This window comes from Rattus norvegicus, chromosome 2 (assembly GCF_036323735.1).
Source record: "Rattus norvegicus strain BN/NHsdMcwi chromosome 2, GRCr8, whole genome shotgun sequence".
Taxonomy (NCBI): domain Eukaryota; kingdom Metazoa; phylum Chordata; class Mammalia; order Rodentia; family Muridae; genus Rattus; species Rattus norvegicus.
Window position 1 is genome coordinate 53,439,626 of NC_086020.1, and position 11,623 is coordinate 53,451,248.

An 11,623-nucleotide genomic window follows, 5' to 3' on the forward strand; every position below is an offset into this window, starting at 1 on the left:
AAACAAAATTTAAGTGTATCAAGAAGATTACCTACCACAGTCAAATCAGCTTCATCACAGTTGTAGAGGTAGTTCAACATGTGTAAATTCATAAATGTGTAAATCCACCAGATAGAGAAACCACACAGCCATCTTGTTAGATGCAATTCAATACAATTCAGTATCCATCCCTTCATGATTAAAGCCCTATGGAAGCTAGGGATATGGAGCCATCTCAGGGTAATAAAGACAATTTACGTGAATAAATATCCCTGCTAAATATAGAGAAACCAAAAGTATTTCCACTAAAATTAGAAGTAAGACATTTCTCTTCAGTATAGTGATTGAAATTGTAGCTAGCACAGACAGACAGGTGAAAGAAAACAAGGGGGTACAAATAGGAAAGGGAGGGGTCAAAGTATCCCTATTTGCAGATTAGGTATGATTTTAAATGTAGAAAATGCTCAGGGAAAGTACTTTCTCATTATTTCCTCTTTTCTACCACCTGATGTTAATTGCTAAGTCATCTGTGTTCCCACTGAACACATTCATAATCAAACTGTGTTCAACCTGTCTAAAACCAGCTTTCTGTTTCTTATCTTCAGTACATCCTAGCATTTAATGGAAGCAAGGATACAGTAGTTTCCAAATGAATACTAGTAAAAAATAACAGAAAAATAATTAAAGCATACTATATGAGATTCTATGAAGGAATATACATTACTATGTATGCACCTTCAGACAGATATTTTGAAGTAGTTATTCTTTTAGCTGGGGTTAAGTCTGTATAATAGACGTTATCATAACAGTGAGTAATATTGAAAAACTACTTTTATTAATCATTTACTATATACCAAACACTGTGCTAAATATTCTTTTTTTTTTTTTTTTTCGGAGCTGAGGACCAAACCCAGGGTCTTGCACTTGCTAGGCAAGCGCTCTACCACTGAGCTAAATCCCCAACCCCTGTGCTAAATATTCTTATACAATTGATTCAGTCATTGTAACAATTTCTGGAAGATAGAGACTAAGTTACTCTCCTATTGCTGCAAAGAGAAACCATGACCAAGGTGACTTATAAGAGCAAGCATCTAGTTGGGGGCTTGCTTATACTTTCAAAGGGTGAGTCCAAGAACATCACGGCAGGGAGGTGGCAGCAGACAGGCAGGCATGATGCTGGTGCAGTAGCCGAGAGCTCACATCTTATCCACAAGTTGGAGTCAGAGAGAGTAGTGGGGGAGGAGAAAAGAAGCAAGGGAGGGAGGGAGGGAGAGAGAGACAGAGAGACAGAGAGACAGAGACAGACAGACAGACAGACATACACACACACACACACACACACACACACACACACACACACACAGAGTCTGAAGTGGACCTTTGAAACCTCAAAACCCATTCCCAATGACACTCTTTCTCCAATGAGGCCACACCTCCTAATCCTTCCAAAAACAGTTCCACCAACCAGGGACCAAGCATTCACATATGTGAACCTATGGGGATCACTCTCATTCAAGCCACCACAGAGAACATACTACCCATTCTGCTGATGAAATAAGCAGTTTAAAAATGTTGAGAACTTTGTCCAACCCCAGAGAACTAGTAAGTGAGGGTTAGTCCCCTCAAATGCCTTGACTATGCCTTTCTAGTAAGCAGAGAATCAGGAAGAGGAAGGGGAAAAGGAATTAATTAAAGCAACATATCATGCATGCATATATGTGTGTGCATACACATACATAAATGTATGTGTGTATATATATATGAACACATATTTTTTAATTTTTAAAAAAATCCTTAAAATTCTTAAGAACAGGACAGAACAGTCATAAACAGTAAAGAGGCTCTCAGGACACAACCTAGCAACAAGCGAACTAACATCCTTCTAACCTTGGGTTCTCTGAAGAGGACACAACCAGTCCTTGGCTCTCTGGAGATTGCAGCTCTGATCTTTAGGTCAGTTATGCCATTATGTCATTGAACACTGCAAAAGAGCTTAGAATCTGGACTGTGTCATCTTCAATTCTGCCTAGGCTGGCCTTGAACTGCTAGGTTGTAGATCTCTCGTACATTAGCCTCTGAGTGGCTGGGGTCACAGAGCCTCTGCAGGAACTAAAACAAGCATGGCTTCCTTGTCACCCTTCCTTCCCTCCAGCCTCCATGCAGTGTATTTTGTGTTTCGGCTTTGTTTTGAGTGGTGGTGTGTATGTGTCTGTCTGTCTGTTGATCTGTCTGTCTAGGGACCAAATCCAAAGCCTTGTAGACACCAGGCAAACACTTTCCACCACTGAGGGCACACTGAGGCCATGTTCTTCACAGCGGCTTTCCTTCCTCACTACTGAGGAAATGTCTCCCTTGTGCAGAAAGCACATAGCAATTTACTTCACTGGGCTAAAGGCCAATTACCCTACATAAAATTGATCTGCGTGAGGGATCAGGCAGACTAATTGAATAATATAGTTTCTTATAATCCGAGCATATGCAGAACTCTTAGAAGTTGAATTGAGAAGAATCTAATTTGTTCTTTTTGTATTTGAGTAGACAGATCTGTAAGAACAGTAAATCCTACAGAAGGGAAAGAGGAAGAGGGAGAGGAAGAGGAAGAGGGAGAGGAAGAGGAAGAGGAGGAGGAAGAGGAAGAGGAGGAGGAAGAGAAAGAGGAAGAGAAGGAGGAGGAAGAGGAGGAGGAAGAGGAGGAAGAGGAGGAGGAAGAGAAAGAGGAAGAGAAGGAGGAGGAAGAGGAAGAGGAAGAGGAGGAAGAGGAAGAGGAGGAGGAGGGAGAGGAGGAGGAAGAGGAAGAGGAGGGAGAGGAAGAGGGAGAGGAAGAGGAAGAGGAAGAGGAAGAGGAAGAGGAGCTGCCACCAACAGAGGGACTGGAGAGATGGCTCCGAATTAAGAACACTGCTCTGGCAGAGGGCCTGGGTTTGATTCCCAGCACCCACATAGTCACTCTGAACATCTGTAACCCCCAGGGGATCTGATGACCTTTTCTGGCCTCCACAGGCATCAGGCACGAACATTGTGCAGACAAACATTCAGGAAAACACTTCTACACATAGCATTTTTCTTGTTTTTGTTTTTGTTTCCAGACAGGGTTTCTCTGTGTAATCTTGGAAGTCACTCTGTAGACCACACTGACCTCAAACTCAGAGATCCGACTGCCTCTGCCTCCTGAGTGCATGTGCTGCCACTACCCAGGTTTAAAAGAATAGTTTTAAGCTAGTAGAAGAAGTGCTTAATTAAAGGAGGCAGTAAACTAAGGATGGGGAAAATGAGAGGACAGGAAATCAGAACACCCACATGCATCCGAACCATATATATCTGGTTGGGACTGGACAACTGACAGTTAGCCCTGTGTTGTATGGCTTAGAGGAGGCCAGGAAAGGTCTAGCCAGATGCCTTTGAATGTGAGTACATACCGAGAAGAGATGTTTTCACAGCCATTAGAATATTTGGCAAGAAATAGTGATGGGTTCAAAAAAACTAAAGTGATATAATATATCTTCCAAAAAGTCATATGAAATAAAGAGGGAAAGGCTGGAAGGAATACAATCACAGTTTACAGCTTGGATAGGCTGTGAACAGTTATTGTAGAGTTCTAACAATGTAAGCTCAATATGGATTTAACTGAACTGTGATACAATTTATGGGAGATGTGGAAAGACAGAGTTCTCCACTATGGTCTAGGCAAGACCTTTGCTCCCTGCCGCTGTTCTTATTCACCGTCCTAGAGCATGACTTTAGCCCCTAGTTCTTTCTCCCACCCCCACCCCCTGCTTAAAATCTAGGTCGCCCAAACAATGGCCATTGAGCTTTGAGACCAATTCCTTTCTTCTAAAAGCCATCCTTGCACTATCTCTGAAGACTACAGAGGTGCTTCAACTAATGTCCTATAAAATATTTAGGTATCTTACATAAGACTAGATACTGATAGGAGCTTTTATGATGAGGGAGAGGAGGAAGGGAGGGGGCAGAGAAGGAGGGAGAAGAAGGTAGGGGAGAGAGAGAGAGAGAGAGAGAGAGAGAGAGAGAGAGAACGCTATAGAGCATTTGTGGCAGTCCAGGTCAGCCTAAGGAGCGGTTGGTTGGTTCTCTTGCTTCCCATCTTGTCTGACACAGCATCTCTTGTTTGGCCGCTGTGCTGTGTATTGCAGACTAGCTGACCCTAGAGCTTTCTGGGATTTCTTCTGTCTCTGCCTTCCACATCCTTAGGACTGCTGGAGTTAAAAGCATGACGAGCACCACCCATCTTGACTGGTAGGTGAGTTCAGGGGATTGGAACTAAAGTCCCCAGGTTTGCGTGCCAGGTGTTTTTACCCAGTGAGCCATCTCCCAGGCTTTCAGGAAGATGTAGTTGAGTTTCATCTACAAAGTATATTGAAAAAACAAAACAAAACAAACAAACAAACAACAACAACAACAAAAACCGAAGTAAGCAAGTTGGAAGAAGTGGATCAAGAGAGTTAAATCCATACCTAGAAGAAGAGTAACTCAGCAGGTGAGGGCTAAACTGACAAATCCAAATAGGGCAAACTTAAGATAATCATTAGGATATAGGGAGATTAAGTGATGAGCCGGAAGTACTAAAAGCTGACAGTGACTGTATGTGGGAGTGCGTTGTTATTATTACAGTCTTGTCAGGTGGTGGCGGCCCACACCTTCAATCCCAGCACTCTCAGGAGGCAGAGGCAGGTGGATCTCTAAGTTCGAGAGTCAACCTGGTCTTCAGAGCAAGTTCCAGAAGTGCCAGGGCTACACAGAGTAAGCTTTGTCTTGCACAACAAAAACAAACAAACAAACAACAGGAAAGCAAACACTACTGGAGACAAGAATAATTTTTCGAGGCCAGTCTAGTCTATGAAGTGAGTAGAATTCTTTTTAGATTCTGGTTATGCAACTTGGCTCTCCTTCTCTGTACCCCGCTTTCACCTCGATGGTCTCTTCTGTTCACCTCGTCTTAATCTGCTTTCTCCTCACAGTGGCCTCACATCTTTACTCTTGCCTGGCCTAAACTTCCACTCGCCACCCCCGCTTTGTCTCTTTTCTCATCCTAAGTTTCTCTAAGTCTTGACTGATACCCACCTTCGTAAACATTCCAAGTGACTTAGATTTCTGTGTTAATTTTCCAGGTGCTGAGCTGAAATCATTTGGACTGCACCCGAGCCACCTGGTCCCGAGCCACCTGTGCACCTGGTCCCGAGCCACCTGTGCACCTGGTCAATGCTCTCTGTTATAGTGGCTGAGCAAACCTTGAAGCCATTCAAAGTAACTTTAAAACTATGGTAGCGTTCATTCCAGCGGTGTACTACTATGGTCATCAGTGACTTGGTGTTTTCTAGTGAGATTTATAACAAATTCTAGAAAGTCAGCCAATGAGTGAAGACTCTTTAATACTAGAGAAATATAGATTAAAATTGAATGAAGTAAGTCTATTTTAGCTTTAAAGATCTTCCTGTTTCCCCCTTTGATACTATAAATTCAGAAGCTTTTGAAATTTCCATTCATATGCCATCAATCCACGAGAAATAAAAAAAAATGGTGGCTGTTGAAGAATTATATCTTTAAAGGTGCCAACACTTGCTGAGAAAAATGTTTAAAGAGTGGAAACACTGCTTGTCCCAAATTAAGCTTTCTAAACGAAAAACCTAAAGCCAAAAGAGCGCATAGAGTTCTATAACCTATTTATAATCATGGCTGGGAAATTTGGATTCATACAAGCCTGTCTTTATTTGAAATGCAGCTTAAATAAGGAAAAGCACACACTTCAACCCCACATCCCAGCCACATTTCTCCCTAACAGAAAAGGGTCTTTCTTGAAGGTTTTTCCAGGTTTACCACCTAATAGTCCGTCCAAAAATAAGTGCTTGAGAGCTGTACTAAGCACATTCAACAGCCCAGCAAACATCAGTTTGTGAACTGGCTCAGCTCCCCCAGAAGCCTTGGCCAGGCCCCCACCTACATTCTCCAGCTCCTAATTAGAAAGCTAATTAGAATTCCAAATTTAACGGCTAAATAGAGAGGGCAGTCTAGTCCCAGGCCAGGATTCCTTGAACATCAAACAGCTCCTCTGTCCTCTGTTGGTTCAGTGAGTGTGGGAAGAGAGCTGGGCCCTCAGGACTGGTGACCATTTGACATGCTGGAGGGGCAGCCGCATTTACTTTCCTCTGTATGAGAGGAAAGGTCTGCGGAACGGAATGCAAATTTGGAAAAAAGAACTTTTAAAAACCACACCAAAACATGACTTAGAGTTTAACTACTTTAAGGAAAAGAAACATATCTTTTTATAAATTCTGTTATTGCTGTGGCGATGGGAGGGGACATGAGGAGTTCCCTTCAGGAACAGTTCCTGGTTCCAGCTAGGCAGCCTCTTTAAGTGCAGGGCGCCTTCTTTAGTTACCATGGCAACCAAAATTAGAAGGGCTTTTGCAACACTAACAAAAACCATCTCCTGAAGTGCTTCTGTGAATCACACTGAATGCTGATGATGCAAACTGTGTATACAGATTTTCAAACATTTTTTAAAAAATCCCTATTGTGATAAACAAATACCCGTTTTACATTCCCGTTTGAACTCGTCACTTGGAACAAATTTTTGTTCCTCTGGTTTTGCTTGGTTCCCTTCTGGATAGCGCAGGCCCCAGAGTGCAAACGCGATTTGTTTAGTTTCCAAACTTGTCTGAATTACACGGTGAGCAGCACTTAGAATGTGATTCATTTGTCCTTATTTTGAAATGGAATGCGCGCGCGTGTGTGTGCGTGTGTGTGCGTGTGTGTGCGTGTGTGTGTGTGTGTGTGTGTGGTGGGGGGTGGAGGTAACATAGAACACTCTTGTGTACTACACTCTGGAAGGGGGAAACTGGAAAGGGAAGGGAGGGAAAGGGTGAGGTAGAGGAAGAGGAGAGTCCATCTTTTGCCTCGCATTCGGAACCAATGGGTGGGTTCAGCTTGTAGAAGGCTTTTTAGAGACTCCTGTTTAAGTCTCTTCCTGGTTGTATTTCCGAGTCTTCTCTACTCCCAAGTTCTCTCCTCCTATTATAAAAATCCTAGAGAGGCGCCCAGGGAGAGAAATGAGGTTCTTCCTTACTTTGTTGGATCTTCCCAAAGAAGCGCCTTTCTCTAGGGAGGATTCTGGTGTATGGTGTCCTTGAGGGTTCATGTCACCACCACTCCTCTCTGAGGTCACAGCTCTGAGAAGTTACTTATGTCCACACTCCTAATCCAGGTCACACAGGTGCTCAGCCCTAGTTACAAACTAACGAATTTGGGCTGGCGCCTCGCTCTTGTAGTCCAGAGAACCCCTGTGGGCATACGAGATGCTAGGCTGCCCTCTGGTTCACGTGTGGGAGCACAGACAGACACGGGTGACAGCACGGTGGACACAGAGGGGTGCACGCACGCGCCCAGATCAGGGTACCCTATACAGGAGCCTTCGCCCTGGTGTCAATGTCCCCTTCTGTATAGTGCTGATTGACCTGGTGGACGTCCCTAGGAGCACTTAACCTTTTCCTAACCCCACTTCACCGCCACCGCAGACCAGAACTCCTGTCTCCTTTTTCTCTTGAGATCCTGGAGAAAAGCCTCTTTTTAGCCACGCACATCTGCAGCCCGGAGATGGCAAGGCTAGAGTGACCCAGGCGCCGGCGACCAGCCCTGCTTACCTCGGTCCGGAGGCCGCCTGGGGAGCTCGCTGCGCGGCCAGGCAAGGCACGCAGAGTGGCAGGCACTGGCACAGGCTCGTGAGTGTCTTGGGGCGCAGACGTCTGGGTCGTTCCTATGGCTCTGCTAACTGGGGTGGGCAGCAGACCTGACCCACAGGGCCGTGGCAAACCCCGCTGCCTGTCTGCTTCTGGCTCCGCCACCAGAGCCGAGTGCCTCGCAGCGTCCTAAACAGGACCAATCCCGAGCGGGGGGCTGGCTCTGGGGAGCAGGGAAAGGAGACTGGATGGTCACCGCGACGCGAAACCGGCCTCGACCTGGCAGGCTGGTTTCTATGGCAGCCAGGAAGGAGGAGCGGAAGAGAGGGGAGTGTGTAGTTGTGTGGCAAGGGGGACACCCACTGCAGACTTTCCGGGAGGGGATTTGGGCCTAGAGCGACGATCGGAAGCAGAGACAGAACAGACAGACTTAACACCTTGCCTGAACAGCCCTTGCGCACGCACACTCCCATTCCTTCCCTCTAAGCGACCGCGACACTAGCCTGTAATCCTTTCAACAGAACTGAGACTTCCAGCAAAACACCGCGACAGTTCCTCCGGGTGAGTAGCAGGGCTTAAGCTCTGCAGAAAGAAGTGCTTGTCTCCCTCTGCCCGGGGCCCTTGCACGCATCAGGCCTAGTTTTCAGGGTGCCACCTAGTCGCGGCCCTCTGGTTGCTTGTCTACTCCCTGCTGTGATATCCTGGCAGGTGGTAGGTGCCAAATGCTCTTTTCTTAGTTTACGAACTAGGAAGCCAAGTCATTGGATTGAGTGTAGAGCTGGGAATTTGATTCAGATACCATAGATCAGAGAAGACAATACCTGGAGTTAACTTGCTTTCTTTAATAGAGGAGGAAACCGAGAACAGAGTCTCACAGATGGTTTAATGACTGAACCAGTGCAGTCTGTCCACTTTCTTGATTACTGCTCACCCCATGTATCCCTGGATGCCAGGGAAGAATTACATGAATCAAGATAACCGACCTCTAAAATTCTTATGAGGCAGAAATTGGGGGTCTAGAAGTCTGTTTTATTTTTTCTATTTGTCAGACAGTGTTATTAATAATTTTATAAGGACTAATAGCAATCTGAGTAGTTCTGGGTTAGCAGATAAGGAAATTTAAGCAAAGACAGATATATGCTTCAGTTAAGGTCCCCAAGCTGGGGCTGGAACTGGAACCCAAGCACTGGGACTTCAGATACACTCAGACCTTTCTTTGCTGATGCTTCCTCAGTGCTCCTTAAAGGGGTCAGGAACAGCAAGGGCAACACCAAAAACCTTGGACAGCTCCATGCACTGGCAACGTGCAGGGAAGTCAAGGGACTCTGAAAGGACTGCTTACTCAACCCAATCAATGAAAAGGATTCTCTATCTCACAACAAACAAACAATCTTGAAGTAGTGCATATGGCCAGTCTATTTTCTTTCTATAACAATAAGATAAAATAAAAATATCACATTAAAAAAAAGATTGAAAAGGCCCTTTGAGTCTTGAAACATGACAGTAAATGGGACAAAATTTTATAGGAAATTTACATAGAAATCTAGGTCCCCAAATCCTAGATCAGACATACAGCTACAGTGGCAAAACTCACACACCATGCCCCCACAGAGCAAGGAAAAATGTCAGGTCAGAAATTGCTTCGCAAGTGTGCTTACCGGGCTCCATTCTGCCAGCCCCTTGAATCTTCCATTTTCTTTAAGTTTCACACTAGAGCTCGGTTTTCAACCTTCCTAATGCTGCAACCCTTTAAGACAGGTCCTCATGCTATGGTGACCCCAACCATAAAACTATTTTACTGATACTTCATAACTGTAACTTTGTTACTAGTATGAATCATGATGTAGAGATCTGTGTTCTCCAATGGTCTTAGGCCACCCAGGTTGAGAACCACTGTGATAGATTCTCCTCCTTCCAAATCAGATCTGTTTGCCCCTTGGCATTCTGGGACTCCTCAGTCACAGATGAATGGAATACATTTGATTTCCTCCACTTGAAAGACATTTTTTTCTCCTACAAAAGTCTACCCAAAAGTAGATTACAATACAACACTATGCGGAGCTCTGACTTAAAAAACAAAACAAAACAGTCTTGATGGGTAATACAGGCTGGACTTGAACTCAAGGTTGTCTTCCAGCCCCAGTCTCCCCCAAATTTGGAATTATAGGCATGTGTCACCACACCCATCCAGCCTTTAACTCATGACTAGAAGGAAACATTTAGCACATATTGAGTGAGCAAAATTTGGAAAGAGAAAATACAAATTTGTGATTCATGTCTGGAAATGCACCTCACTGTGGGGGCAATTGCCAGTGACCTCAAAGTTCTCCTTTTTCTACAAGGGCATGTGCATACTTCATAAAAGTATTTTCTAGAAAATATTTTTTCAATAGAATTTATGAATCTAAGGCCCCAGTCATCAGTGTAGGCAGGCCTGTGATTCTTGGGAAACTCAATGAAATATGGTTTCTAACCTTTAACTTTTTTGGACATGTTAAATGTATGAGACACTTGGATCTTTCTTTAAGAAATACTGTGGGCTAGAGAGATGGCTCAGTGGTTAAGAGCACTGACTGCTCTTCCAGAGGTCCTGAGTTCAAGTCCCAGCAACCACATGGTGGCTCACCACCATCTGGGATCCAGTGTCCTCTTCTGGTGTGTCTGACAGCTACCGTGCACTCACATAAAAATAACTCTTTAAAACAAACGAAATACCGTTAATGGTTAAAAGGCCATCTTAGCTCTAAGTCTTTACTAGCTGGTGACACCTTTGACAAACATTTCTTAGCTTCAGTTCTCCTATCTGTAATCTTGGAGCTGTTGGGAGAACTAATGGGATGTTTCTAGCAACAATGTATCAACCTGGCCAGAAAGCCTGGAAAGTTGAAGGATGGGGTCAGTGGCTAAGCGGGCTGCATTCACCAGTGTCTAAGGAGTTGGGATTCAGGTCTGTTCAGAATTCCCTCTACTTTTTTGTGCACTTGCTTTTTAGGGGCAAAGACAGCCAGTCTCTCATTCTCCAGTTAAGTTACACAGGATGCAGCCATACTGCATGTGAACCTGGCCATTCAACTGGACATTGCCACCTCTAGTCTTCCTTCCTCGTTCTCTCTTTGGTGACACTGGACAAACCTTAGAAGAGAATCTTACAGTCTCTAAGATTGTAAACTATTATTCCACGGTTGAATCTGCAACTCAAAATGATTCAGCCTGTCCCAGGAAATTTATTTTGTTTCAATTCTGTGTACAACCCAAATCTAAGAACTCAAGTCTTAACAAAAATCCAAGTATTCCAGAAAATACTTTTGAATGGAAAAGACAGTACTGGTTTGGGCTGAATAATCAATTACTTTAGTTATTTTCTTATCAGTAGCTCTACAGTCAGAAGTTTGAGCTAAGGGTGTCAAAATGGTTAAGTTCTGGAAATGGCGATTTAATGGGCTGCAGATTACCAATTTCTTATTGAATCCTCACCTGGCAGAGGGAGGGCCAGAGCAAGTTGTGGAGTGTCTTATATGACTTTACTATCACGCACAAGATTAGCTCTATTTTAATGACCTAATTATTTCCCAGAGGCCCTCCTAATACCAACAAACTAGGAACAGTGATTTCAGTATATGAACTGGGGGTGGAGGACACACCAACATTCAGTCCCTCAGATCACTCAGATCACTTTTTCATAACGATTAGTGTTTAGCGATGTCATTTGTTCTTTAACTTTACAAGAACCTTTTAAGAACTAAGAGTGGGGCAGGCATGGGGATGCATAACTTTAATCCCAACAACTCAGAAGGCAGGGGCAGGCAGATCTCTGAGAGTTCAAGACCAGACTGGTCTACATAGCAAGATAAAGGCCAGCTAGGGCTACCTGGAGGGACCCTTATCTATAAAATCCAAATGAAACCAAAAAAATAAAAAGTAAAAAAAAAAAAAAAAACACCCTAGAACTGCTG

At 44.1% G+C, this 11,623-nt stretch overlaps 1 protein-coding gene across 3 annotated transcripts in view; it reads right to left on the minus strand.

The window, feature by feature from the left end:
* Positions 1-11,623, minus strand: part of Nim1k (NIM1 serine/threonine protein kinase) — a 47,782-nt gene extending 36,159 nt beyond the window's left edge. For 2 of the 3 annotated variants that reach the window (XM_006231982.5, XM_039103523.2), the window contains exon 1: positions 7,635-11,623. The gene's annotated coding sequence lies outside the window, so the exon portion shown is untranslated. The remainder of the gene's footprint in view (positions 1-7,634) is intronic. The other variant, XM_063282842.1, reaches the window with a different exon arrangement.